The sequence below is a fragment of the Scyliorhinus canicula genome, chromosome 7 (genome assembly GCF_902713615.1).
Source record: "Scyliorhinus canicula chromosome 7, sScyCan1.1, whole genome shotgun sequence".
Taxonomy (NCBI): domain Eukaryota; kingdom Metazoa; phylum Chordata; class Chondrichthyes; order Carcharhiniformes; family Scyliorhinidae; genus Scyliorhinus; species Scyliorhinus canicula.
The window spans coordinates 110,728,341-110,755,704 of record NC_052152.1 but is presented as its reverse complement, the minus strand read 5'-3'; the positions used below and the strand labels follow the sequence as shown (position 1 = coordinate 110,755,704).

Below are 27,364 nucleotides of genomic sequence, written 5' to 3'. Positions count from 1 at the left end.
TATAGTGGTGTGCGGCGGCACTGTGCGTTATGACAGTGTACGGCAAAACTGCATTATAGTGGTATACGTCGACACTGCTTCACAGTGGTGTATGGTGGCACTGTGTCATGGTGGTGTACGGTGGCACTGTGTGTCATCGTGGTGTCCGGTGGCACTGTGTCATGGTGGTGTACGGTGGCACTGTGTCATGGTGGTGTACGGTGGCACTGTGTGTCATGGTGGTGTACGGTGGCAGTGTGTGTCATGGTGGTGTCCGGTGGCACTGTGTGTCATGGTGGTGTACGGTGGCACTGTGTGTCATGGTGGTGTACGGTGGCACTGTGTGTCAAAGTGGTGTACAGTGGCACTGTGTGTCATGGTGGTGTACGGTGGCACTGTGTGTGAAAGTGGTGTACGGTGGCACTGTGTGTCATGGTGGTGTACGGTGGCACTGTGTGTCATGGTGGTGTACGGTGGCACTGTGTCATGGTGGTGTACGGTGGCACTGTGTCATGGTGGTGTACGGTGGCACTGTGTGTGAAAGTGGTGTACGGTGGCACTGTGTGTCATGGTGGTGTACGGTGGCACTGTGTGTCATGGTGGTGTACGGTGGCACTGTGTCATGGTGGTGTACGGTGGCACTGTGTGTCATGGTGGTGTACGGTGGCACTGCGTTACGATGGTGTACGGCGACATCGTATTACAGTGGTGTACGGCGACATTGTATTACAGTGGTGTACGGCGACATTGTATTACAGTGGTATACGGCGACACTGTATTACAGTGGTATACGGCGACATTGTATTACAGTGGTATACGGCGACATTGTATTACAGTGGTATACGGCGACACTGTATTACAGTGGTATACGGCGACATTGTATTACAGTGGTATACGGCGACATTGTATTACAGTGGTATACGGCGACATTGTATTACAGTGGTATACGGCGACATTGTATTACAGTGGTGTACGGCGACATTGTATTACAGTGGTGTACGGCGACATTGTATTACAGTGGTGTACGGCGACATTGTATTACAGTGGTGTACGGCGACATTGTATTACAGTGGTATACGGCGACATTGTATTACAGTGGTGTACGGCGACATTGTATTACAGTGGTGTACGGCGACATTGTATTACAGTGGTATACGGCGACATTGTATTACAGTGGTGTACGGCAACATTGTATTACAGTGGTGTACGGCAACATTGTATTACAGTGGTATACGGCGACACTGTATTACGGTGGTGTACGCTGACACTGCGTTACGGTGGTGTACGCTGACACTGCATTACGGTGGTGTACGCTGACACTGCATTACGGTGGTGTACGCTGACACTGCATTACGGTGGTGTACGCTGACACTGCATTACGGTGGTGTACGCTGACACTGCATTACGGTGGTGTACGCTGACACTGCGTTACGGTGGTGTACGCTGACACTGTATTACGGTGGTGTACGCTGACACTGCGTTACGGTGGTGTACGCTGACACTGCGTTACGGTGGTGTACGCTGACACTGCGTTACGGTGGTGTACGCTGACACTGCGTTACGGTGGTGTACGCTGACACTGCGTTACGGTGGTGTACGCTGACACTGCGTTACGGTGGTGTACGCTGACACTGTATTACGGTGGTGTACACTGACACTGCGTTACGGTGGTGTACGCTGACACTGCATTACGGTGGTGTACGCTGACACTGTATTACGGTGGTGTACGCTGACACTGCGTTACGGTGGTGTACGCTGACACTGTATTACGGTGGTGTACGCTGACACTGCGTTACGGTGGTGTACGCTGACACTGCGTTACGGTGGTGTACGCTGACACTGCGTTACGGTGGTGTACGCTGACACTGCGTTACGGTGGTGTACGCTGACACTGCATTACGGTGGTGTACGCTGACACTGCATTACGGTGGTGTACACTGACACTGCGTTACGGTGGTGTACACTGACACTGCGTTACGGTGGTGTACGGCGACACTGCATTACGGTGGTGTACGCTGACACTGCGTTACGGTGGTGTACGCTGACACTGCGTTACGGTGGTGTACGCTGACACTGCATTACGGTGGTGTACGCTGACACTGCGTTACGGTGGTGTACGCTGACACTGCGTTACGGTGGTGTATGACAACACTACGTTATAGTGGTGTGCGGCGGCACTGTGCGTTATGACAGTGTACGGCAAAACTGCATTATAGTGGTATACGTCGACACTGCTTCACAGTGGTGTATGGTGGCCTGTGCGTTATGGCGGTGTACGGTGGCACTGTGCGTTATGACAGTGTACGTCAACACTGCGTTACGGTGGTGTACGGCGATATTGTATTACAGTGGTGTGCGGCAACAGTGCATTATGACGGTGTATGGCGATACTGCGTTATGGTGGTGTAACGCAGTATCCCCCACCATCTGGCCTGGGCTTGCGAAATCCTACCAACTGCCCTGGCTGGAGACAATTCACACCTCTTTAACCTGGGGTTACCCCTTTCTCTGGATCTGTAGACTTAATTACCTGCAAATGCTTGCATTCTAAGCATTGTGGAAGGAGCTGTGCTCCAAAAGCTCGTGTTTGAAACAAACCTGTTGGACTTTAACCTGGTTGTAAGACTTCTTACTGTGCTCACCCCAGTCCAACGCCGGCATCTCCACATCACTGTTTAACAAGACTCTCTCCAAAGGCCTACTGCGTCAATGGTCAGTTTTGCATCGAAATAACTGGATCTTTAGGTCAAACCAGTTATTTTGTGGTTATGTTGCCATGTTCTCTGCTGTGTACAGTCTCAGAATGTCAATCATTGCACAGTGTCCAGTGTTGACTGGCTGCTGGATTTATGAATTAGTCAGCTGCCAAGGTCTTGAATCTGTTTTGTGTTGAGTCTGTAGATTAAATTGGTTCAGATCCCAGGGGATCTGTTGAAATGTTTTTGCTACTTTGTTGCACAGGAGCCTGATCCAGTTGTGGATGAATGTGGGCAATGCGTCTGTGTCCAACATAGTGAGTAACTGGTTCGCCCAAACATTGGAGAGATCCAATTGCAAGTGTATCATCAAAGTACCAGGATTATTTACAGTGGGATCCAAAGTGGGAGCCATTAGATTTTTGAAATGCAACTGAAAAATGATTTGATCTTTATAAGGCAGATTTTTTAAAATCCAAATTAAAACCAGTTTGAATTCGGATTCACTGGTGGTCAGTCAGATATTTGGTTCAGTACACACTACCCTGCTGTTGGCTCCTGATGAGAACTTGTTTAAATGTTTACAGAAATCGGTTTTGTTTGGAGACAGTGGTAGGATGAACCGAACAGAAATTGCAGCTCTCACAGCCTGGTCTCTCAGCGCATAGAAATCTTTTTCATTTTAAACCTTCCGTAGCTGTTTGACTGTCTCTGTGGCATGGACATCTTTGCCTGTTTATTGACAGCTCCACACAAGTTAATTTGTTTGGAATATCAAGAATTAAACACAGTGATAGGTTCAGGCCTTTACTGAACCACTGTTATTAAAAAAAAGTGGTAATTGTGCCTATTCATGAACAGCTGTAAGTGTACAATATCCAGCTCATATGCACAGCTGTCAGAGTACAATATCCAGTTCTCACAGCTATAAGTGTCCAATATCCAGTTCACACAGCTGTAAGTGTACAATATTCAGTTCTCACAGCTGTAAGTGTACAATATCCAGCTCATATGCACAGCTGTAAGTGTACAATATCCATTTCTCACAGCTGTAAGTGTACAATATCCATTTCTCACAGCTGTAAGTGTACAATATCCATTTCTCACAGATGTAAGTGTACAATATCCAGTTCACACAGCTGTAAGTGTACAATATCCATTTCTCACAGCTGTAAGTGTACAATATCCATTTCTCACAGATGTAAGTGTACAATATCCAGTTCACACAGCTGTAAGTGTACAATATCCATTTCTCACAGCTGTAAGTGTACAATATCCATTTCTCACAGATGTAAGTGTACAATATCCAGTTCACACAGCTGTAAGTGTACAATATCCATTTCTCACAGCTGTAAGTGTACAATATCCAGTTCTCACAGCTGTAAGTATACAATATCCAGTTCTTACAGCTGTAAGTGTACAATATCCAGTTCACACAGCTGTAAGTGTACAATATCCAGTTTTCACAGCTGTATGTGTACAATATCCAGTTCACACAGCTGTAAGTGTACAATATCCATTTCTCACAGCTGTAAGTGTACAATATCCATTTCTCACAGATGTAAGTGTACAATATCCAGTTCACACAGCTGTAAGTGTACAATATCCATTTCACACAGCTGTAAGTGTACAATATCCATTTCTCACAGCTGTAAGTGTACAATATCCATTTCTCACAGATGTAAGTGTACAATATCCAGTTCACACAGCTGTAAGTGTACAATATCAATTTCTCACAGCTGTAAGTGTACAATATCCATTTCTCACAGATGTAAGTGTACAATATCCAGTTCACACAGCTGTAAGTGTACAATATCCATTTCTCACAGCTGTAAGTGTACAATATCCAGTTCTCACAGCTGTAAGTATACAATATCCAGTTCTTACAGCTGTAAGTGTACAATATCCAGTTCACACAGCTGTAAGTGTACAATATCCAGTTTTCACAGCTGTATGTGTACAATATCCAGTTCACACAGCTGTAAGTGTACAATATCCATTTCTCACAGCTGTAAGTGTACAATATCCAGTTCTCACAGCTGTAAGTGTACAATATCCATTTCTCACAGCTGTAAGTGTACAATATCCAGTTCACACAGCTGTAAGTATACAATATCCAGTTCTTACAGCTGTAAGTGTACAATATCCATTTCTCACAGCTGTAAGTGTACAATATCCATTTCTCACAGCTGTAAGTGTACAATATCCATTTCTCATAGATGTAAGTGTACAATATCCAGTTCACACAGCTGTAAGTGTACAATATCCAGTTCACACAGCTGTAAGTGTACAATATCCATTTCTCACAGCTGTAAGTGTACAATATCCATTTCTCACAGATGTAAGTGTACAATATCCAGTTCACACAGCTGTAAGTGTACAATATCCATTTCTCACAGCTGTAAGTGTACAATATCCATTTCTCACAGATGTAAGTGTACAATATCCAGTTCACACAGCTGTAAGTGTACAATATCCATTTCTCACAGCTGTAAGTGTACAATATCCAGTTCTCACAGCTGTAAGTATACAATATCCAGTTCTTACAGCTGTAAGTGTACAATATCCAGTTCACACAGCTGTAAGTGTACAATATCCAGTTTTCACAGCTGTATGTGTACAATATCCAGTTCACACAGCTGTAAGTGTACAATATCCATTTCTCACAGCTGTAAGTGTACAATATCCATTTCTCACAGATGTAAGTGTACAATATCCAGTTCACACAGCTGTAAGTGTACAATATCCATTTCACACAGCTGTAAGTGTACAATATCCATTTCTCACAGCTGTAAGTGTACAATATCCATTTCTCACAGATGTAAGTGTACAATATCCAGTTCACACAGCTGTAAGTGTACAATATCAATTTCTCACAGCTGTAAGTGTACAATATCCATTTCTCACAGATGTAAGTGTACAATATCCAGTTCACACAGCTGTAAGTGTACAATATCCATTTCTCACAGCTGTAAGTGTACAATATCCAGTTCTCACAGCTGTAAGTATACAATATCCAGTTCTTACAGCTGTAAGTGTACAATATCCAGTTCACACAGCTGTAAGTGTACAATATCCAGTTTTCACAGCTGTATGTGTACAATATCCAGTTCACACAGCTGTAAGTGTACAATATCCATTTCTCACAGCTGTAAGTGTACAATATCCAGTTCTCACAGCTGTAAGTGTACAATATCCATTTCTCACAGCTGTAAGTGTACAATATCCAGTTCACACAGCTGTAAGTATACAATATCCAGTTCTTACAGCTGTAAGTGTACAATATCCATTTCTCACAGCTGTAAGTGTACAATATCCATTTCTCACAGCTGTAAGTGTACAATATCCATTTCTCATAGATGTAAGTGTACAATATCCAGTTCACACAGCTGTAAGTGTACAATATCCAGTTCACACAGCTGTAAGTGTACAATATCCATTTCTCACAGCTGTAAGTGTACAATATCCATTTCTCACAGCTGTAAGTGTACAATATCCATTTCTCACAGCTGTAAGTGTACAATATCCATTTCTCACAGCTGTAAATATACAATATCCAGTTCTCACAGCTGGAAGTGTACTATATTCAGTTCATATGACAGCTGAAAGTGTGCAATGTCCATTTCTCACAGCTGTAAGTGTACAATATCCAGTTCACACAGCTGTAAGTATACAATATCCATTTCTCACAGCTGTAAGTGTACAATATCCAGTTCACACAGCTGTAAGTGTACAATATCCAGTTCACACAGCTGTAAGTGTACAATAGCCATTTCTCACAGCTGTAAGTGTACAATATCCAGTTCACAGAGCTGTAAGTGTACAATATCCAGTTCACACAGCTGTAAGTGTACAATATCCAGTTCACACAGCTGTAAGTATACAATATCCAGTTCACACAGCTGTAAGTGTACAATATCCAGTTCACACAGCTGTAAGTGTACAATATCCAGTTCACACAGCTGTCAGTGTACAATATCCAGTTCACACAGCTGTAAGTGTACAATATCCATTTCTCACAGCTGTAAGTGTACAATATCCAGTTCACACAGCTGTAAGTGTACAATATCCAGTTCACACAGCTGTAAGTATACAATATCCAGTTCACACAGCTGTAAGTGTACAATATCCAGTTCACACAGCTGTCAGTGTACAATATCTAGTTCACACAGCTGTAAGTGTACACAAGCCATTTCTCACAGCTGTAAGTGTACAATATCCAGTTCACACAGTTATAAGTGTACAATATCCAGTTCTCACAGCTGTAAGTGTACAATATCCAGTTCTCACAGCTGTAAGTGTACACATGCCATTTCTCACAGCTGTAAGTGTACAATATCCATTTCTCACAGCTGTAAATATACAATATCCAGTTCTCACGGCATGAAGTGTACTATATTCAGTTCATATGACAGCTGAAAGTGTGCAATGTCCAATGTTCACTCACATACAGCTGGAAGTATTCAACGTCTAGTTCTCTCTCTCACACACATACAGCTGTAAGTGTACAAAGTTCAGTTCTGACTTTATTATCTAAGGACTCTACAAATAACAGTCCAAAATTATTTTGTGCTTGTAGCCTATCTAATGCTGTTCACTGGAACCTTATAATGAAATGTTTCCGTTAAATACTGGTGTCCCAATGTCTTAAGTTTAAAATTTACATCCTGGAATGTAAATCCCTTCAGGCTCTGTCCCTTTCTATTTCTTTTAGCTCTGCAATACTCCAGTCCCAGAACTCTGTGTTCTGTCATGTGTGCATCCCTCCCCCTCAGTTGCAGCACTGGCAGCCATGCATTCAGCTGGGGCCCATACTCTGGAATACTCCAGTCCCAGAACTCTGTGTTCTGTCATGTGTGCATCCCTCCCCCTCAGTTGCAGCACTGGCAGCCATGCATTCAGCTGGGGCCCATACTCTGGAATTCTTGAAGCCCCTTTCGCTTTGTCTCCTCCTCAAAGGTATTCCTTAAAACCCGCAACTGACCAAGCTTTTAGTCACCTGTCCAAATATCTTATTGTCTCAGACTTTATCTCTGTGAAGCATGTGAACGCACGTTTCCACACTGGAAGTTGTTATATTAATAAAGTTGCTGTGTCGAAGCAGAATGATACCTTTGCTCAGGATTCTGAACAGAAAATATGTTCAAAACAAGAACTTACGCTGAGGGAAATCACAGATTTGAATCAAATCATTGGGGAGTGTGTTTCGAATTTTAACCATTTCCCTATCTGGTTAAGAGACAAAAGTCTCTTTCACCTCTCGCACACAAGAGCTTTAGCTTGCTTGCTGAAAGCCTGTGGTTACCTGATCTTGATAATTCTTTGCATGCTGTCTATATCAACGAAATCACCAATGATTAGGGTAACAAAGTAAGAATCAGGCCAGCTATACTAATCACAGAGGAGGTTTCTGTGCCTCTGAGCTAACATCAAGGCCAGTTGCGGCAAGACTGAAAGTCCAGGTGTTTTAGTCTTTATAACTGGTCCAATTCCTGCAGTTTGAACAGATACAGTGACTGCCAGCAATCTAACAGAATGGAGCAAAGGCTCAGAGGGAGGAGAATCCTTGCACTCCAGTGAATCCTTGCACTCCAGAAGACGAAACAGCAGAAACTGAAGTTGAAGTCTGTTCTAGAAGAAATACAGGGGCATTACATTCTGGTGTAAGGCTACAATAAAATGTGGAGTTTGTTTTTTTTCCATGTTGGTTTATTTGTGCTGGTTACGCTGTGAAATGCCAGTGTTGGTGAGCTGAACACCTCTTATCCCCCAGGGTTCTTCTGTTTCCTTTTCTCCCAATGGCCCTGGTGTAGAATCTCACATACTATTGATTGGTTTCTGTGGAAGTTCATCGTATCCCAAAATAGCCCACTCCAACACCTTCGCTGGTCTTTGTTTCCATTACTAGTTTCAGTAAATGTCTGGTCTCCTTTTTAGTGAGAACCCTGCACTCCAGAGAGAAGCAGTTCACCACATCTTTTTGAGCTGGATTTGAGCAGTTGGTCTTGGGATTCCTGTTTCAGTTTGAAAACTCGGACTGTGATAAAAGTGTGAGATGCGGTGCAGCGGTTAGCACTGCTGCCTCAAGGTGTCGCGACCCGGGTTCGATCCCGGCCCCTGGTCACCGTCCGTGTGGAGTTTGCACGTTCTCCCCGTGTCTGCGTGGGTTTCGCCCCCACAACCCAAAGATGTGCAGGGTAGTGGATTGACCACGCTAAATTGCTCTTTAATTGGACAAAAAGAAGTGGGTACTTGAAAAATTAAAAAAGAAAAGTGAATGAGAATCACATGCAGGAAATGCGGATGATTGGATTATGTCCTTGGACTCTGATGTGATGACAGTATTTGACAGAGTTCTAACCTGAGTGTGAAATATCCGTAATCACCTTCAATACAAATTTGATTTGTTGCAATATTCCATTTTTGTACAGTTGAATAGTGAGAATTCACAACAGTTGAGTTTTGGCTGGTAGATTGCAGTTTGAGTGCTGCCTAACAATTCAGCTTTTATGGCACAGCTCCTGTGCTGTGAAGAACATCAACAAATAATTCTTTTGGAGAAATTGGGTTGTGGATGTGGAATGTGGTAAGATGAGCTGACAGAGTGTTGCTAAAATCTAACCCTTAGTGAATAATTACTGTTTGAGCAGCTTTGCAATATTGGCAGGCATTCTAATTATCCATCGTGTTGACCCAGTCATATGAAAGACTGTTTGAAGTCTGCAGAAGTTGTTTGGCTTTCAGTGAAATACTGGCAAATTTGATGCATCACATTGGTTTGTAAATAAATGAAATAAATGCCTTTAAAGAAAAAAAATTATTCAGCTTCAAGTGCTCCCCAACATAAGGCATTGCCAGAGTTTTATGAAGCATTGAATTGACCCTGTGCCAACATCACTGTTGTCCACCACTGCTGAGTACACTCAAAACAAATGTCACCACCGATATGCCACATATATATCCGCTAAGCAATGTTTGATTGGAAAGTGGCTGTTTGAGAAGCAGTGCACTGCTGTGACTCCTTCTGAAGTGATGTGATAACCTGATCAGTATGTGATAAGATACATTAGGAAAATATTTTGACAGTTCGTTGATGTGATTAGGTTGACTAGTTGTCTGTGTTGTGAGCACTTTGTACTGACAAATGTCAGCCATTTCTCTTTTTCCAACTGACTTCAGACACAATACCGTACAAGTCAGGGAGAGGTCAGTGAGAAGTTTGGTTGGGGTACACACTGCCTGAAGACAGCTCCTGTAAGACTGTACTGTAGAAGCATACTATCAGCTCCTTTATGACTGGACTAAAGGAACACTATCAGCTCCTTTATGACTGGACTAAAGGAACACTATCAGCTCCTTTATGACTGGACTAAAGGAACACTGTCACCTCCCTTAAGAATGTACTATAGAAGCAAGCTATCAACTCCTTTAAGGAAAACTGCAGGAAAACTGTCAGCTCCTGCATGATTCTACTACAGGAGCACAGTCAGCATCCGTAAAACTGTCCTGCATGTGCATTTTCTCAGCACCTGTAAGATATTTTTGTAAGAACACACCACAACTCCTGTGATGTAGCACTGTAGGAACACACACAGGATTCCAACAATGAAAAAGGAGACCATTCGGGCCATCAACCGACCCTCTGAAAGAACATCGTACCTAGGCCCACTCCCCAACCTGATCCCCATAACCCACCTAACCTGCACATATTTGAACCGTTGGAGGAAACCAAAGCACCTGGAGGAAGCCCACGCAGACACGGGGAGAACATGCAAACTCCACCCAAGGTTGGAATTGAACCCGGGTTCCTGGCGCTGTAACGCAGCAGTGCTAACCACTGTGCCGTCATTGCCATGTCAACTCCTGTGAGACTGTCCTATAGGAGCACATTGTCAGCTCCTGTAAGACTGTACTATAGAAGCAGACTGTCAATACCTGTGAATAGAGTTTTCAGAACAGATTGTTGGATGTGGATTTGTCAGAAACATCTTCAGTGAGATGGAAGATTTTAATAAAAATATTTCTTTTTTCACCCTGGTAGTTACACAGCATCCAACCAGACAGATAAAAGCCTCAAGGACGAGGTTTATAATTGTACTGATGATGTGTTAACACATTGTGGTGAAGGTATTTGCTTTACTGATTGCTTGTGAAATATCAAATGCTTTGGGATTTCCTGTAATTGTGAAAGACTCTTTTTCTTTTCCTCTTCCTTCCCTTTCTGTCTTTTTCCTCCCTTTTCTCTCTCTCTATGAAATCTTTCATGTTTTCAAAGTGTAACGTTGCTGGTGTTCTTTTCTCGGCTAAAACACCCTCCGCTATTTCCATCAAGTAAAACCATTGCACTGTTAATGCCTTCAAAGTTGCCAGTTGTCTGTTTGGTGTTTCCCTTGTCAGAATTGGTTTATTTGTACACAGTGTACCGAAGTTCAGTGCTGCTTAATGACAGGATTTGATATCCCTGAATCAGTCTGTTAATTAGATGGTAAATTGATGACAAATGCATTCATTGCCAAATGCAGACTTAATGCTCAGGTTGGGCATCTGGTATATTTCAGTGTCAAGCAGTCTAAAAAGGCAGAAAACCATTGGCCAGATTTTACTCCCATTTAGTTTAGAGGAAAGAATGTTACGGAAGGGGGCTTGTTACTCAACGCCATTCCCAATTTCAAATTCAGCCTTCTGAAAAGTTATTTCCATTTAATACAAGAGTGAAATCTTTAGCTGCTATGTTGGATCTTCTCATTGCTAGACTACTCTACAGAGCCTCCAACTGGGTGAGATCTAGAGCAATTCTATGAAAGTAGCTGGAGAGCCAATATGGAGTTTATCAACTGCAGGCAACCATGAAACGGATTGCGTGTGCTCTGCATAAGTGACTCCTCAAAACATTCTGTCAAGTAAAAGAAAAGGTCAGTAGACTAGTGACACCAACATCCAAATGTGTTTCTCAAAGCTCTCAATTTCCTTTAATGCACTGCTTTAGGAGCAAAATTATTTTAAACATTTCCATCTGAGTAAAACAAATTCTACAATCGCTGAGATATAGTTTTTGTGTGCAAAATGTGTTCTCTGGTCATTCACACAGACCTACTCTGAAACAATAATCTGGATTTCCCTTACCTTCACTACTTTGTGTTTTGTATACCTTGACAAAGTCTCACTTTAATCACCAGAGCTTTGGTCTCTCAAACCTTTCATTGTGGCTCAGTCATATCACATTGGAGCTTGTTCTTGTTGCTGTCACCCATTCCATCTTCCACATCTGTGACCTTTTGGTAGGTCGGTAACAAACATTGTATCCAAATACCGTCTCACTGATGTAGTACAACACTTCAGCCATTACCTCTGCAGCGCTGTGCCCTTTTATTCTGATTTAGATTTAGATTTATTGTCATGTGTACCAAGGTACAGTGAAAAGTATTGTTATGCGTACAGTTCAGGCAGATGGTTCCATACATGAAAAACATATGATAGCTATGTCTATGTATTTACATTGTGTATCTATCGGGTGCAGTGTACAGTGTTTAGTGCTACCACAGTAAAGAAGATGCATAGAGAGATCAGTTCAGTCCATAGGCGAGTCATTCAGGAGTCTGGTAACAGTGGGGAAGAAGCTGTTTTTGAATCTGTTAGTGCATGTTCTCAGCCTTTTATACTTCTGCCCAATGGATTAGGCTTAAAGAGAGAATAACGCGGGTGGGAGAGGTCTTTGATTATGCTGCCTGCTTTCCCAAGGCAGCGGGAGGTGTAGACAGAGTCAGTGAATGGGAGGCGGGTTCGCGTGATGGACTGAGCTGTGTTCACAACTCTCTGTAGTTTCTTGCAGTCTTGGGCTAAGCAGTTGCCATACCAGTCTGTGATGCAGCCAGATAGGATGCTGTCTATGGTGCATCTGTAAAAATTGATAAGAGTTAATGTCAACATGCCGAATTTCCTTAGTTTTCTGAGGAAGTATAGTCGCTGTTGTGCTTTCTTGGTCACAGTGTGGACGTGGGTGGACCAGGACAGATTGTTGGTGATGCGCACCCCGAGGAATTTGAAGCTGTCAACCATCTCCACCTCAGCACCATTGATGCAGACAGGGGTGTGTTTGACACTTTGCTTCCAGAAGCCGATGACCAGCTCCTTAGTTTTGCTGTGTTGAGGGAGAGATTGTTGTCGTTACACCATGTCACTAGGTTCTCTACCTCCCTCCTGTGTTCTGACTTATCGTTGTTTGAGATCCAACCCACTACTGTCGTGTCGTCAACGAACTTGTAGATGGAACCAAATTTTGCTACACGTTCATGTGTACAAGGAGTATAGTAGGGGGCTAAGTACGCAGCCTTGCAGGGCCCCGGTGTTGAGGACTATCGTGGAGGAGGTGTCATTGTTTATCCTTACTGATTGTGGGATATGGGTCAGGAAGTCGCGGATTCAGTTGCAGAGGAAAGAGTGAAGTCCTTGGTTTTGGAGTTTGGATATGAGCTGGGCTGGGATTATGATGTTGAAGGCGGAGCTAGAGTCAATGAATCCTTGGAGTCCTTGTTGTCGAGATGATCCAGGGATGAGTGTAGTGCCAGTGAGATGTCTGCTGTGGACTGGTTGTGGCGGTATGTGAATTGCAGTGGATCAAGGCATTCTGGAAGTATGGTGTTGATGTGTCTCATAACCAACCTCTCGAAGCACTTCATAATATGTCAAGGCCACCAATCGGTAGTCGTTGAGGCACGTTGCGTGGTCCATCCTTGACACTGAGTTTTACAGTCTCCATTTAAAAGTTTACTGCTTTTCTGGCCAAAGTGGACAGGTTCACAGTTTTCCACATTACGCTGAGCTACCAAACTTTTGCCCACTTACTCCATCTATCTGTAGAATTTCATAGAATTTACAGTGCAGAAGGAGGCCATTCAGCCCATCAAGTCTGCACCAGCTCTTGGAAAGAGCACCCTACCCAAGGGCCACACCTCCACCCTATCCCCATAACCCAGTCACCCCACCCAACACTAAGGGACATTTTGGACACTAAGAGCAATTTATCATGGCCAATCCACCTAACTTGCACATCTTTGGACTGTGGGAGGAAACCGGAGCACCCGGAGGAAACCCACGCACACACGGGGAGAATGTGCAGACTCCGCACAGACAGTGATCCAAGCCGGGAATCGAACCTGAGACCCTGGAGCTGTGAAGCAATTGTGCTAACCACCATGCTGCCCCATATCGCTTTCATCTTACCTATCTTGCTATCATCAGCTAATTTAGCCACTATGTATTTGGTGTAGATAGTAAATCTAATCTGATCCCATCGGCACTTTTCTAGTTTTTTTAATCATTCATGGGATGTGGGCAATGCAGGCTGGGCCAGCATTTGTTGCCCATCCCTAACTGCCCTTGAGGGGGCAGTTAAGAATCAACCACATTGCTGTGGGTCTGGAGTCACATGTAGGCCAAACCAGGTAAGGATGGCAGTTTTCCTTCCCTAAAGGACATTAGTGAACCAGATGGCTTTTTACGACAATCGGCAATGGTTTCATGGTCATCAGTCGACTTTTAATTCCAGATTTTTATTGAATTCAATTTTCACCATCTGCAGTGGCAGGATTTGAACCCCAGAGCATTACCCTGGGTTTCTGGTTTACTAATCCAGACTTTCTGTGGGTTTTTGCACTGGAAATGACATGAAAGAGCTGAAATCTCTTTGACATGAAAGAGCTGAAATAGCGCAGCACCCTCAACAAAGTTCTGGGACCTGGGACAATAGCACTAAGTTAGTGCCTTGCCAACCTAAAAAAGACCCATTTATCTCTATTCTCTGCCTCCTGTTGGCCAAATAATCATTTATCCATGCCGACATGTTATCCCCCACACCATGAGCTCTTATTGTGTGCCATAACCGTTGCTGTGATTGCCTTATCAAATGCTTTTGGAAATCCCATTTATACTGCATTTACAGGTTCCCTTTTTACACCTGGACTGTTGTTGACTCTGGTTGATCCCATTATTATTTTCAATGTATTCTGTTATAACATCCTTAAAAATGTATGTTAGCAATTTCCCCATGGCAGATGTTTGTCTAACTGGCCTATAGTTTCTTGCATTCAGTCACCCTCCTTTCTTGAATTTTCCAAGCTATTGGGACCTTTCTAGAAGCTAAGGAATTTTGGAAGACTGTAATCAGTGCCTCTACTATCTATGCAACCCCTTTTAAGACCCAAAACAATAGGTCATTTGGTCCTGGGGACCTGTCAACCTTTAGGTGTTTTCCCAGCACCTTTTCCCTGGTTATGGTGATTGTTTGTTCCTCTCTCCCTTTCAAATCTTGATTTTCAAGTATTTTCAACAGTGAAGATTCTTCAGGTTCTAATTATTGTTGAAGATTTTTTTTAACTATCAAGACTTTTAAAAAACATTTTCCTTCTCTTTCTGAATCATGTCTTTCTTTCACTCTATTTATTTCACTTTCTGCATTAAACATTCTCACTCATATTTCCTGGTTTGGGCTCTTGGTTGCTTCTTAAAAAAATTCAATCTGATTGGTGAAGGAGGTATCCAATTAGTTGCCCTGTTTACACAGGTCCCAGAACCTGTTGAGGGTGTTGCGCTATTTCAGCTCTTTCATGTCAAATTTCAGCGCAAAAACCCACAGAAAGTCTGGGTCAGTGGAATATATGGCCGCTGCAGTTCCTTCACCATTGACTGCAAACTCCAGCCATCATGCCGCCATTTTCACATTATAGCCTGGAGAAGATTAGGTTCCACTTGCCTCGTGGCTGTCACTGATCGCTTCTGTGCCCCACTTTCTCTGATGCGCCTTATATGAAATGAGAGTTTGGGCCAAATTCCAATTTGCGATCCGAGAGAAATATCCGTGTGCTGATCAATAACTGAATAATTATTAGGGAGAAGTCAGTTAACCTCATAACATCAAAACTGCTCCTTTCCCCCTCCCTGATTAAAAAAAACTGAGCAGGCCACAATCACAGGAAATGAGGACGTGTGGTCCAATACAAAGAGCCTAAGGCAGCAAAATGGTGGTGCGCTATTATCTGCAGTGTGAGCTGTGTCTCATTACACAGACACGTACTTCAAATGTATATAATGGGGCACTCTATATGTGATGAAGTAACAGAGGTCATAGAAAGTATTGATCTCACAGTTACTTTGACAGCACTTTCAGGTTTCTTTTGCTTTGTATATTGCAGACAGTCGGACAGAAATAACTAAGAGTACGCCACTGCACAATCTTTGTGTGGCTGTGGAACTAGATCTGAAATTTAATCAAACTTGGAAATCCTATGCCAGTCAATAGATCTCCGGACTTCCTGTGCTCATCTCACCCCCCAACTGCTTAATCTGGGGAGGGGGGGGGGGGGGGGGGGGGGGAAGCATCATTTAACTCTCCATCTTTTCAATTAAAACAAAAATGTATTTTCCAAGTGTGGCGGAATGTTTAATGTTCTAAGCAGTACTTAAATTTTGCCCCTTTGTCTGCTTGCCTAGTACAGGGAGGGAACCATCTGACTTGGAGAGATTAAAGCTGTTCCTGACAACAGGCAAGTCAGGATATAGCTCCCCTAAGCATTAGACTGAGCTGCTTTGACTGATAACGCAGCAGGTTCTTGGTTCAAAGAATTATTAGTGGTTTGGTCTTCTTATTTCTTAACGTTCACATCATTGAAATAATCCACAATGTTTGTGTAGTTTGCCTTTTACCTTTGGGCTGACCTACCCTACTGTAATGGGGGCTGAAATTCATAATTTAAAAGAATCAAGCTCCAAAACTGGCTGTAGAACCATATTTGTAAATTTTAACATTCTTTAAATGTGAGAGAAATTATTGAGCACTTGGAGTACTGGAAAGATTCAAGACATTTCTCTCTCTCTCTCTCTCTCTCTCTCTCTCTCTCTCTTTTCCACCCCACCCTGGTTTAAGATGCTGCATCTCTGACCTGTCCTTTGAATTTTCACATCAATTGCGGGATATAAATACCAGAATTGAGATATGGAGGTAGTCTGAACATAGCAAAGAGAAACCCAATCGAAAGGGAAGAGCATTCAAATATCTGACATAAACACAGTTCCACAATATTCCGTGGCAATCTTTTGGAGGGCTGTTGCAGACCGGATGGGCTGAATGGCCTCCTTCTGCACTGTAGGGATTCTATGGAAACAATCTTGTGTTACAGTAACACTGATCCCTGGGTCAGGATATTTTACATATAACCAGAAGATGCAACAAATCCCCAAAATCTAGTACAGAGTGATTATTAGTCCATATATTCATAAGAGAAGACTAAATCCATTGATTTAGATTGTAATCATTGTGGTCGCGTCTCCCTTCACACAAACAATGGCAGGATAAAAAGATGCACAATGAGCAGGGAATCTGAGGATAGCAGCATAAAGCCATGAGCACATGGCCCTATGGTGCCTGCACACCCTTCATAAGAAAAAGCAACACATTTGAAACCTAACTCAACCTCCAGGCAAAGACCTTCAGGCAATGAAAGAATATCCCAAACGAAGGAGACCAACAGGATATCGGCCTCAGCAGAAGCATGGCTTGGCGGTGTACACTCTTGTATACAGGAGCCGGTAAAACGAAGATACTTACACCGTGCCAAGACTGACGACACAAGAAACCTCAATCAATCATAGGCACCTTTCAGGCCCCACTGACAATGAAAGGTTTGAGCCATCCTTGATCGAGGAAACCCCACCGACAAGGAAAAGAAGAATTGTCAAGACACCCATCAAAGGAGTGTCTCGAGAAGGGATACTCCCCCACCCCGACACGATAAGAGAAACCCTCTAAAACCAAATATAGCACATCGGAGCCTGTATCAGTGCTTCTTCTATCTGGATAACGAAAGGAAACCCCAGAATGAGAGGAATGCCAGGATTAGACAAAAAAAGTCAAACAGGGTCCAGCAACATACACCTTCATAAAAAGGATGCCAGGGACAGAATAGCATAGCCTCATAAGAAACAGGACACTGCTTCCGCAGGGGAGCCCAAACCTCAAGAAGAAGGATGGTCTAGCTTTTTTGGCGGAGGGAGCAGAGAGGAGGCAGAGCAGAGCACACAGCACCAGGACAGACAGCAAGATGCCTAAAAAGAAATTGCACCGTTGATGATGAGGTGGAGACCATTGCCTTTCAGGCTGAGATTGCTCAGCTTATGTCATTGATCATCAACACCTTCTATTCTAACAAAAAAATCTTCCTCCGGGAACATATCTCCAGTGCCTCTGATGCTCTCGATAAGATCCGATATGAAAGCTTAACCGATCCTTCAAAATTGGAAAGTGGCAAGGATTTGAAGATTGACATCATCCCCAACATGCGTGAACGTATCCTCACCATCATCGACACTGGGATCGAGATGACCAAGTCTAATCTGATCAACAACTTGGGCACCATTGCCAAGTCTGGCACCAAGGCCTTTATGGAAGCTCTGCAGGCTGGTGCTGATATTTCAATGATTGGCCAGTTTGATGTTGGTTTCTATTCTGCCTACTTGGTGGCTGAGAAGGTTACAGTGCTCACCAAGCACAATGACGATGAGGCATATGCCAGGGAATCATCAGCTGGTGGCTCCTTCACTATCAAAACTTATACTGGAAAGGGTGATGGGGAAGACTCTGCTGATGCATCTGAAAGAAGATCAGGCTGAGTATCTAGAGGAGAAGAGGATCAAAGAGGTTGTGAAGAAACACTCAGTTCATTGGTTATCCGATTAGCCTAGGGGCTTTTCACAGTAACTTCATTGAAGCCGACTTGTGACAATAAGCAATTATTATTATTATTGTTGCACTCTTTGTTGAAAAGGAACGGGAAAAGGAGATCAGTGATGATGAGGCTGAAACCGAAGAAAATCCTGAGAAAGAGGATGGTACGGATATGGATGAAGGAGAGAAACCCAAGATTGAAGATGTAGGATCTGATGAGGAAGAAGATGGTGAAAAGAAGGACAAGAAGATCAAAGAGAAATATAGTGACCAAGAGGAGCTGAACAAACCAAACCCATTTGGATCCGCAATCCTGATGACATCACGCAGGAGGAGTATGGTGAGTTCTACAAGAGCCTCACTAATGATTGGGAGGACCATTTTGCTGTGAAGCATTTCTCTGTTGAGGGCCAGCTGGAATTCCGTGTCCTCCAGTTCATTCCCAGGAGGGCTTCCTTTGACCTCTGAGAACAAGAAGAAGAACAACATCAAGCTGTTTGTGCGCCGAGTCTTCATCATGGACAGTTGTGAGGAGTTGATCCCAGAGTATCTGAACTTTGTTCGTGGTGTGGTGGTCTCTGAGGACCTGCCCATGAATATTTCCCGAGAAATGCTGCATCAGAGCAAAATCCTGAAGTCATTCACAAGAACATTGACTAGAAGTGCATGGAGCTGTTCTCTGAGCTGGCAGAGGACAAGGAAAACTACAAGAAATTCTATGAGCAGTTCTCAAAGAACCTGAAGCTGGGCATCCATGAGGACTCCCAGAATCGCAAAAAGCTGTCTGAAATGCTACGTTGCCACACCTTGCAGTGTGGAGACGAGCTCACCCCATTGTCAGACTATGTCTCCCGAATTAAAGAAAACCAGAAGTGCATCTACTATATAACACATATATATATCTACTATATAAAGCAAAGATCAAGTAGCTAACTCTGCCTTTGTGGAGCGTGTCAGGAAGCGGGGCTTTGAGGTGGTATACATGACTGAGCCCATCGATGAATACTGTGTGCAGCAGCTAAGGAATTTGATGGTAAGCAGCTTGTCTCTATCACAAAGGAGGGCCTTGAGCTGCCTGAGGTCGATGAGGAGAAGAAAAAACACAAAGACGACCGAGCCAAGTATGATAAACTGTGCAAGCTCATGAAAGAGATTCTGGACAAGAAAGTGGAGAAGGTCACTGTTTCGAACCGGCTGGTCTCCTCCCCATGCTGCATTGTGTCCAGCACCTATGGCTGGACTGCTAACATGGAGAGGGTCATGAAGGCTCAAGCCCTGAGGGACAATTCAACCATGGGTTATATGATGGCCAAGAAACACCTGGAGATCACCCCTGACCACCCAATCGTGGACACTCTGAGGCAGAAAGCTGAAATAGACAAGAACGACAAAGCTGTTAAGGACCTTGTGATCCTGCTCTTCGTGACTGTGCTGTTGTCCTCTGGGTTTTCATTGGATGATCCACAGACACACTCTAACCGTATCTACAGAATGATCAAGCTGGGTCTGGGCATTGATGATGATGAGGTGCCTGTGGAAGGGACTACTCCACAACCTGTTGAAGAGATCCCACCCCTGGTGGAAGATGGGGATGCATCCCGCATAGAGGAAGTTGACTAAAGCTGCTCTTTTCCTTTCTGTATTCTTTCTTGCTGTATTCCATTGGACTGCTGTATTTAATTTGGACTTTTGAAAGGATCTGTTGTGCAGTGTGTAAAGTAATGATTGTCTGACCAGTCTGATCAGATCAATGTGGATTGGACCTGCTCCCTTTATGGGGTGCGAGTCTTGCACTACAGTCATTATCAGATGTTACTGTCCTTTTTTAAATTTTCAAATGCATGTCATTTATACTTTTGCAGCTGTGTGCTGTAAAATAAAATCCGAAACTATTGGTGCAAAATAAAAAATGAGGATGGTCTGGAAGTCCCTATATAAGACCACTTGGAGAAGGGTGCCCTACTCCTCCACTCAGCCTAACCTCCAACTGAAGAAAGACACTAACAACGTTGAACCACAGCAATCAGACTCGCACTCAGGCCCTGTCCACTCCAGTATTCATAGTCTGACTGGACCTTCTTGGAGACAAACTCCATAATCCCAAAATAACAAAACTGTGAAAGAAAAAGACAACACCAATAGTTCTAACTGGGGCTTTTCCTCACCCACAATGAGGATTTATAAGGCCATTTTCGCCAGAACAGGATAATGGGCAACAAATGCCTTTGTGCTCTTATATGGTACACTTTTGTCAGGATGAAATGCAATAACATGAAATCAGCGATAAAATCACAAGGGGAAAAAGTTCAGGATTATTGATAACTGCAGAATAATATCACCATCCATAGAGCTTGGAAAGGCCAAAGCTACAAGAAATCAGGAGTAACATCACAAAGGGACATAGTTCAGGATTAATGATGAACTGCAGAATAATATAACCATCCAGGGAGCTTGGAAATGACAAAGCCACAATAGGATTGTCAAGGAACATCCAGGATCAATCTGGAGTTTCACCCAAGCCCCTGCACCTCTGCTATGTCATCATCCCAATGCCCTGGAAGGTGGGGAATACCCGTCGTGCCCGGCCACCTCCACCCCTTCTCAATGAACATTGAGGACAAGACACCAGTGGTCGGAATCCTCGACTGACCCCAGGCCTCGAAGATCGATACAATGTGCTCTGTTGAACTCAAACCGCCCAACCTTCAAATCGAGATTGTGAAAGCATGGCAGCCAGTTCACAAATTCGGCCGGGAAATCATTTCCAGCTCCCCTCAGACACTCATTGTCTGGCCACATCTCCCCAAATCGACCAGGATGATCAATATACTATGCAGCAAGATTTCTAGAGACTGAAGGCGAGTCCCCGCTGAGGAGACTGCTCTCTCGACTGACAGGATTTTCTTCTCCGCTTCATCTCTTTAGGATATTTTGCAGATCATGAATGTGAGCACCAATAACCCCGTGTCTGCGTGGGTTATTTTATTTGGGCCACAAATTTGTGCCGGGTAGGTGGATTGGCCACACTAAATTGCCCCTTAATTGGAAAATTACAAAAAAGAATATGTTCAGTTTCACCAAGTTCTTAACATAAGCCAGCCATGTTGTTAACTCCTCATCCACTGAGAGATGTGGCTCCGAAGTGGAGACAGCACAGATAGCTTTAAGTTCCTGGGGGGTCACCATCATCAACAATCTGTCCTGATCCACTCACGTTGATGCAACAGCCAAGAAAGCCCAACACGTCTCTACTTCCTTCGGAAGCTAAAAAATTTGGCATGTCTGCATCGACTCTCACAAACTTCTACAGATGTGCGATAGAGGGCATCCTATCCGGCTGCACTACAGCTTGGTATGGCAACTGCTCTGCCCAAGATCGCAACAAACTGTAGAGTGGTGAACTCAGCCCAACGCATCACACAAGCTTGCCATCCTCCCATTGATTCTGTCTGCACTTCCCGCTGCCTCAGGAAGGCAGACAGCATTGTCAGAGACCCCTCACACCCAGGCTTTGTCCTCTTCCAGTACCTTCCACCGGGCAGAAGATACAGAAATCTGAAGACCTGCACATCCAGACATAGGAACAGCCAGTACCCCACAGCTACTAGACTCCTCAATGACTCTCCCTTGGACTGATCTAGAACATAGAACATTACAGCGCAGTACGGGCCCTTCGGCCCTCGATGTTGCGCCGATCTGTTCCATGTAAGAGCACTTCATGACGTCCTATGCTGCTCTTGTTTGGCCCTTGTTCCGCACTGTAACCAATCACTATTTGTTGATGTACCATTTGCCAATGTACTCTGCCAATTATTCTTTTGTCTACTGTCACAGAAAAATACTTTTCATGGTACTTCAGTACGTGTGACAATAAAAATCAATCAATCGATCAAGACGTAGAACTGATGTAGCATGCCACAGAAAGGGAGGGAATGCTCTAACCTCTGCCCAATGGATTGTTGAGCTGATTTCCCTGGTGGTTTTATTTGGAAACCTAAATAGAAATGTAAAACAATGACAGCGGCAGTAGCAAATACTTGTAGCATCCACCTTGACTGAATTACTAATACTGTCAAGGATCTTATCTCCTGATGAGGCAGCAGTATTTGTGAATGAGGCAATTGAAATTTCTCAACTATACCTGGCATCTAGATCCATCAGGTTATAGGAAGCCGAGGAGCAGGTAGAATTATAAAATCAGAGAATTTGCAGTGCAGAAGGAGGCCATTCAGCCCATCAAGTCTGTACCGCCCCTTGGAAAGAGCATCCTACTTAAACCCACACTTCCACCCTATCCCCGTAATCCAGGAACCCCACCTATCCTTTTTCGGACACTAAGGGCAATTTAGCATGACCAATCCACTAACCTGAACATCTTTGGACTGTGGGAGGAAACCAGAGCACCTGGAGGAAACCTACGTGGACACGGGGGGAACGTGTAAACTCCACGCAGACAATCACCTGAGGCCGGAATTGAACCCGGGTCCCTGGAGCTGTGAGGCCGCAGTGCTAACCACTGTGCCACCATGCCATAGTACATGGGCTCTCTTAGATGGAGTGTAGAGTTGGCAGAAAATTGCAGTAGAACAATGTAAAAGCTCATCCGAGTAAGCCAAAAGGAGATTAAGCATGCTGCCCAGGGATACAGCTGATCATTTATCTCTCGGGTGTGAGGTGCAGCTGCTACTTGGTTAGAGATTGCTCAATTTGTCACTGATTCATTAAAATTCCACCTATCCCACTGCAGTTCTCCAGGATGTGAGTAAACCACATGGACAGTCGGGTTAATGGCATTTCACAATGTGCAGCTTCCAGTCAACTACCAGAATCTTCAACACCATGTAGCACGACTGCTCTGATTCCCCTGTCGGCCGTGCTATATCTGTTTTATAATGTCACCTATGGGAATGCTTGCATGCACACATGCGCCGGAAACCTATTCTTTTACAGTGCTTTGTTAAACAGTTACGGTAAAACTGAAAAGACTTCGGCCAAATCCTAGTTCTAATAATCGCAATAAGTTAGTATACTATGGTGTTGGAGAAGTCCTGTACCCAGGCTAGATTCAGGTTCAAGTACCCCAAAGATAAAGTGTTGTATATAAAAGATATTGTCACTCAACGTTTTGAGCCATGTCAATTGTAGGGCTGCCCAAGTGCAGCCCTCAAATACCCAGGCATGGCACCCCATCTCTGCTTACATTTCTTATTGCTTGTTTTCCTCATTTGAATTCTGTAGGTTGGGAGACTTGGAAAGAACTGTTCTCTACGGTGCTTAAGTCCAAAATCAGACCATCTAGCCTCAGTAACTTGAGATAGCTGCAAATCAACGGAAATGTGGAATTAAACTTTTGACATGGTCCTCCTCAGCCCCAGTTTATCGAGGTTAGCAGACAGTCTCCTGTCCACCTAAATTTTGTACGGATTAAATTATGATTTAGATTTCCAATCATAAGGGGAGATGGTGGCATTGTGGTATTGTCCAAAGACACAGGTTAATGCTCGAGGACAGTGGCTCCCTTGTGTGTCGTGAAGACCCCCCCCCCCCCCCCCCCCCCCCCCCCCCCACACACACACACGTGTGCCACAGCACTCTGGTTAGGAACCACTGCTCTGGAGACGCTGCTTCAAATCCTACCATGGCAATCAGTGTAATTTAAATTAAATTAATAAATATGGAATTAAAAGCTAGTCTCTGTACTGGTGCCTATGAAACTCATTGATTGTCTCAAAAATCTATCTGGTTTATTGATGTCCTTTAAGGAAGGAAATCTGCCATCCTTACATGGTCTGGTCCCCACATGTGACTCCAGACCCACTGAACTGGCCTAGCAAGTCACTCGTTTCAAGGGCAAACAGGGATGGGCAACAAATGCTGGCCCTGGCAGTGACACCCAAATAATAAATTAACAATTGGTTGGAAAATCTGAGCAGCCTATACGTGTGTACGATGGCTGTTGTATTGTACTCATATAGAAGACCTATGGGATAACCTTGTACTTGTTCCTATCTCTGTGGGTTTGTTTGCTTCAGGAAAGCACCAGGGTTAGTTTCAAGCGTTTTTGGAACTAACTTCGTTTATGTGAGGAATTTGTCCTTGTGCAAATTAGGTGATTTCCAGCACAGAGCCTAAATAGGGAATTAAAATCAGTGCTTGACTGCAGGGCTTCAGATGTTGCAAGACATCCATTTGCGTAGATTAAAGTGACCTCAACAGTGTGATTGCCCAAAACTGTGTGTCACTGTTGGAAATTATGCAGTAATTAACAGTGTTATGTATTCACGTCACATCTAATAGTGATGCCCAATTAACATCTAATTATGCAGCCCAGTCTGGAGCTTGCAAACTGAGAGTCTTTTATGTTATTATTTGTAGGTTTATCCTGGCCCTTTGTACCTGGATGGACTGTATCCACATACCCTGGCGCGTGCATCAGTAGAATGCAACTGAGTTGTGCCAGCAGGCTATTTTAATGCACTTTGGGGGAAGAATCTTCCGGAAGAGAATTTCAGGCTTTTGAATCTGTGCGATGTAAACCACTTGCAGTTCAGTTGTCGAACAATGGGAGGTTGATATCCACTCCCATTGCCATTCTGGGGACATGTTGATGTTGGCCAAGGCTCTGATTATCCTGAATAACTTCTTTCTCTGTGGGATCCTTCCCAATCTGGGCGCTGCTGTGGCTTCCACTCTGTTTCCTGTAGGTAGTTAGTTAGGCATTGCTCAGAAATCGTTTTTTCTAACTTCCTCCAAATCCCAGTCATTGTAATGTGCTTTGAACCTCTGGAGTTCTCAGCAACATGTCGGTTCCAGCCTTTTGTTTTGTTCCAGGCACTATTTGCATGATATGAAAATATACTGGGGGGGGGAGAAAAGCGTTGAGGAATGAGGGAACAAGCAGCCTGATTGAGACAGTGTTTTACATAATAACAGCTGACATAATAACATTGATTATTCCTGAGTAATGGGATGGGAGAGAGCGAAGGACCAGAGTGATGAGCATGGACTTAGGTTCAAACTTTCATCCATATTTAGTCTGTCCCAGTGAACTTACCAAGTACAAACTTTTTTTTTCAAATTTAGTGTACCCAATTCATTTTTTCCAATTAAGGGGCAATTTAACGTGTTCAGTCCACCTTTCCTGCACATCTTTGGGTTGTGGAGGCGAAACCCACACAAACACTGGGAGAATGTGCAAACTCCACACGGACATTGACCCAGAGCCGGGATAGAACCTGGGACCTCTGCGCCATGAGACTGCAGTGCTACCACTGCGCCACCGTGCTGCCCTCCAAGTACAAGCTTAAGGTTTCAAAGCTGGAAGTTTTCTGCTCTGAATGGCTCTATTCCATTGGTCTACGAACAGTTTGAGGAGAATGATCTTGTTGAAACTTTCTGGAAGGTTCTATGATAGAACTATACCTGTGCTGTGAAAGCAGTATACAGAACACGATGTGGAGAGCAGAGGCTAATCTTCCCACCCACTTCTCACCATTCTGCTGCTTCTCCTCTCACTGGGCGGCACGGTAGCACAGTGGTTAGCACTGTTGCTTCACAGCACCAGGGTCCCAGGTTTGATTCCCGGCTTGGGTCACTGTCTGTGTGGAATCTGCACGTTTTCCCCGTGTCTACGTGGGTTTCCTTCGGGTGCTCCGGTTTCCTTCCACAAGTCCCGAAAGACGTGTTTGTTAGGTGAATTGGACATTCTGAATTCTCTCTATGTACCCAAACAGGCATCTTAGTTCTTTTTCTCAATTCGTAATTCCTATGAGAGTATGCTGCAGCTGGGTGGACTACTCTTGGGTTATTACATTTTAAATATATATTTAGAGTACCCAATTCTTTTTTTTCCAATTAAGGGGAATTTAGTGTGGCCAATTCACCTATTTTGTACATCTTTGGGTTGTGGGAGTGAGACCCACGCAGACACGGGAAGAATGTGCAATCCCCACACGGACAGTGACCACTGCACCACCATGCCGCCCTTCTTGGGTTATTATATTAAGTTGAATCTTTGTTTCCCTCTTCTGTGATAAAGATTAAGATCCCATGACACTTTGAAGAATATGGTGTGCTGTCCAATATTCCACCCTCAACCATCACCATCTCCAAGAATAACTGGACATTCACTTGCATTTTTGTACAGTTGTGTCAAGTCCTTGTGAGTTTTTGTGAGAGACATACTATAATGTTTGATAAATATAACTCTTCCCGTTAATTGTTTGGGTTGGAACCAATTGTCCCCACATCCCTCCCAAACTCAAACTCTGCCTGGAACTTCTGCGTCTGATTTGTCCAATTGAATTTTTCCAGATTTCCTCATTGCACTGTTTACACTGAATGTTTGCCAAAGGCCTCAGCAATCGGAAGGTGCCCTATACAGCCTGCACCAACTGTGCTGCTTCTGAGTGTTTCCCGTCAGTACGATGTACTTTCAGATCAGCCATGATCTCATTGAATGGCGGAGCAGACTTGGTGGGCCGAGTGGCCTACTTTTGCCCTTACATCTTATGGTCAGCTCTGTCTGGTCTGTGCCATCCACCTTTGGCTTGATTGTCTGTGAACCGTGTTGAATTACTTCTTACATTACCCAGAAATGTGTGCAGCCACTTCATCTTATGTTGCTTTACCTGATGGGAATCTGGCTTAGACGTAGGCACCCCAAGAACTTTGATTTGCAAAGTCTGTTTATTTAGTGAAATGAGTTGCTGTACTGTACTTCAGGGACTGGTCGAATCCTGTTTTTGGTTAGTGAGCACTGAGAACAGGGTAGCTACTGACCGTTTACCCCCTTCCCCACCATAAGCTAATTGTTTCTTAATTGTTGTATAGTAAGCAGAATTCACCATAGTTTTATCAAATGTTTTTTCACAGGCAACCTGAAATGCTGTTTGTCCAACGTTTTCAACTTTCATTTTTAAGTATAAAATGTTCAATACTCTGCTAATTCCATGCTCTGCTTTGTGAATGAGTG

The 27,364-nt window shown here is 43.8% G+C and overlaps 1 protein-coding gene and 1 pseudogene across 6 annotated transcripts in view; both read left to right on the top strand.

Annotated features, from left to right (window-relative positions):
* lrch1 (leucine-rich repeats and calponin homology (CH) domain containing 1) overlaps window positions 1-27,364 on the top strand; it is a 234,882-nt gene that overhangs the window by 13,683 nt on the left and 193,835 nt on the right. The window lies entirely within an intron of this gene.
* On the top strand, window positions 14,505-20,504 carry LOC119968617 (annotated as a pseudogene).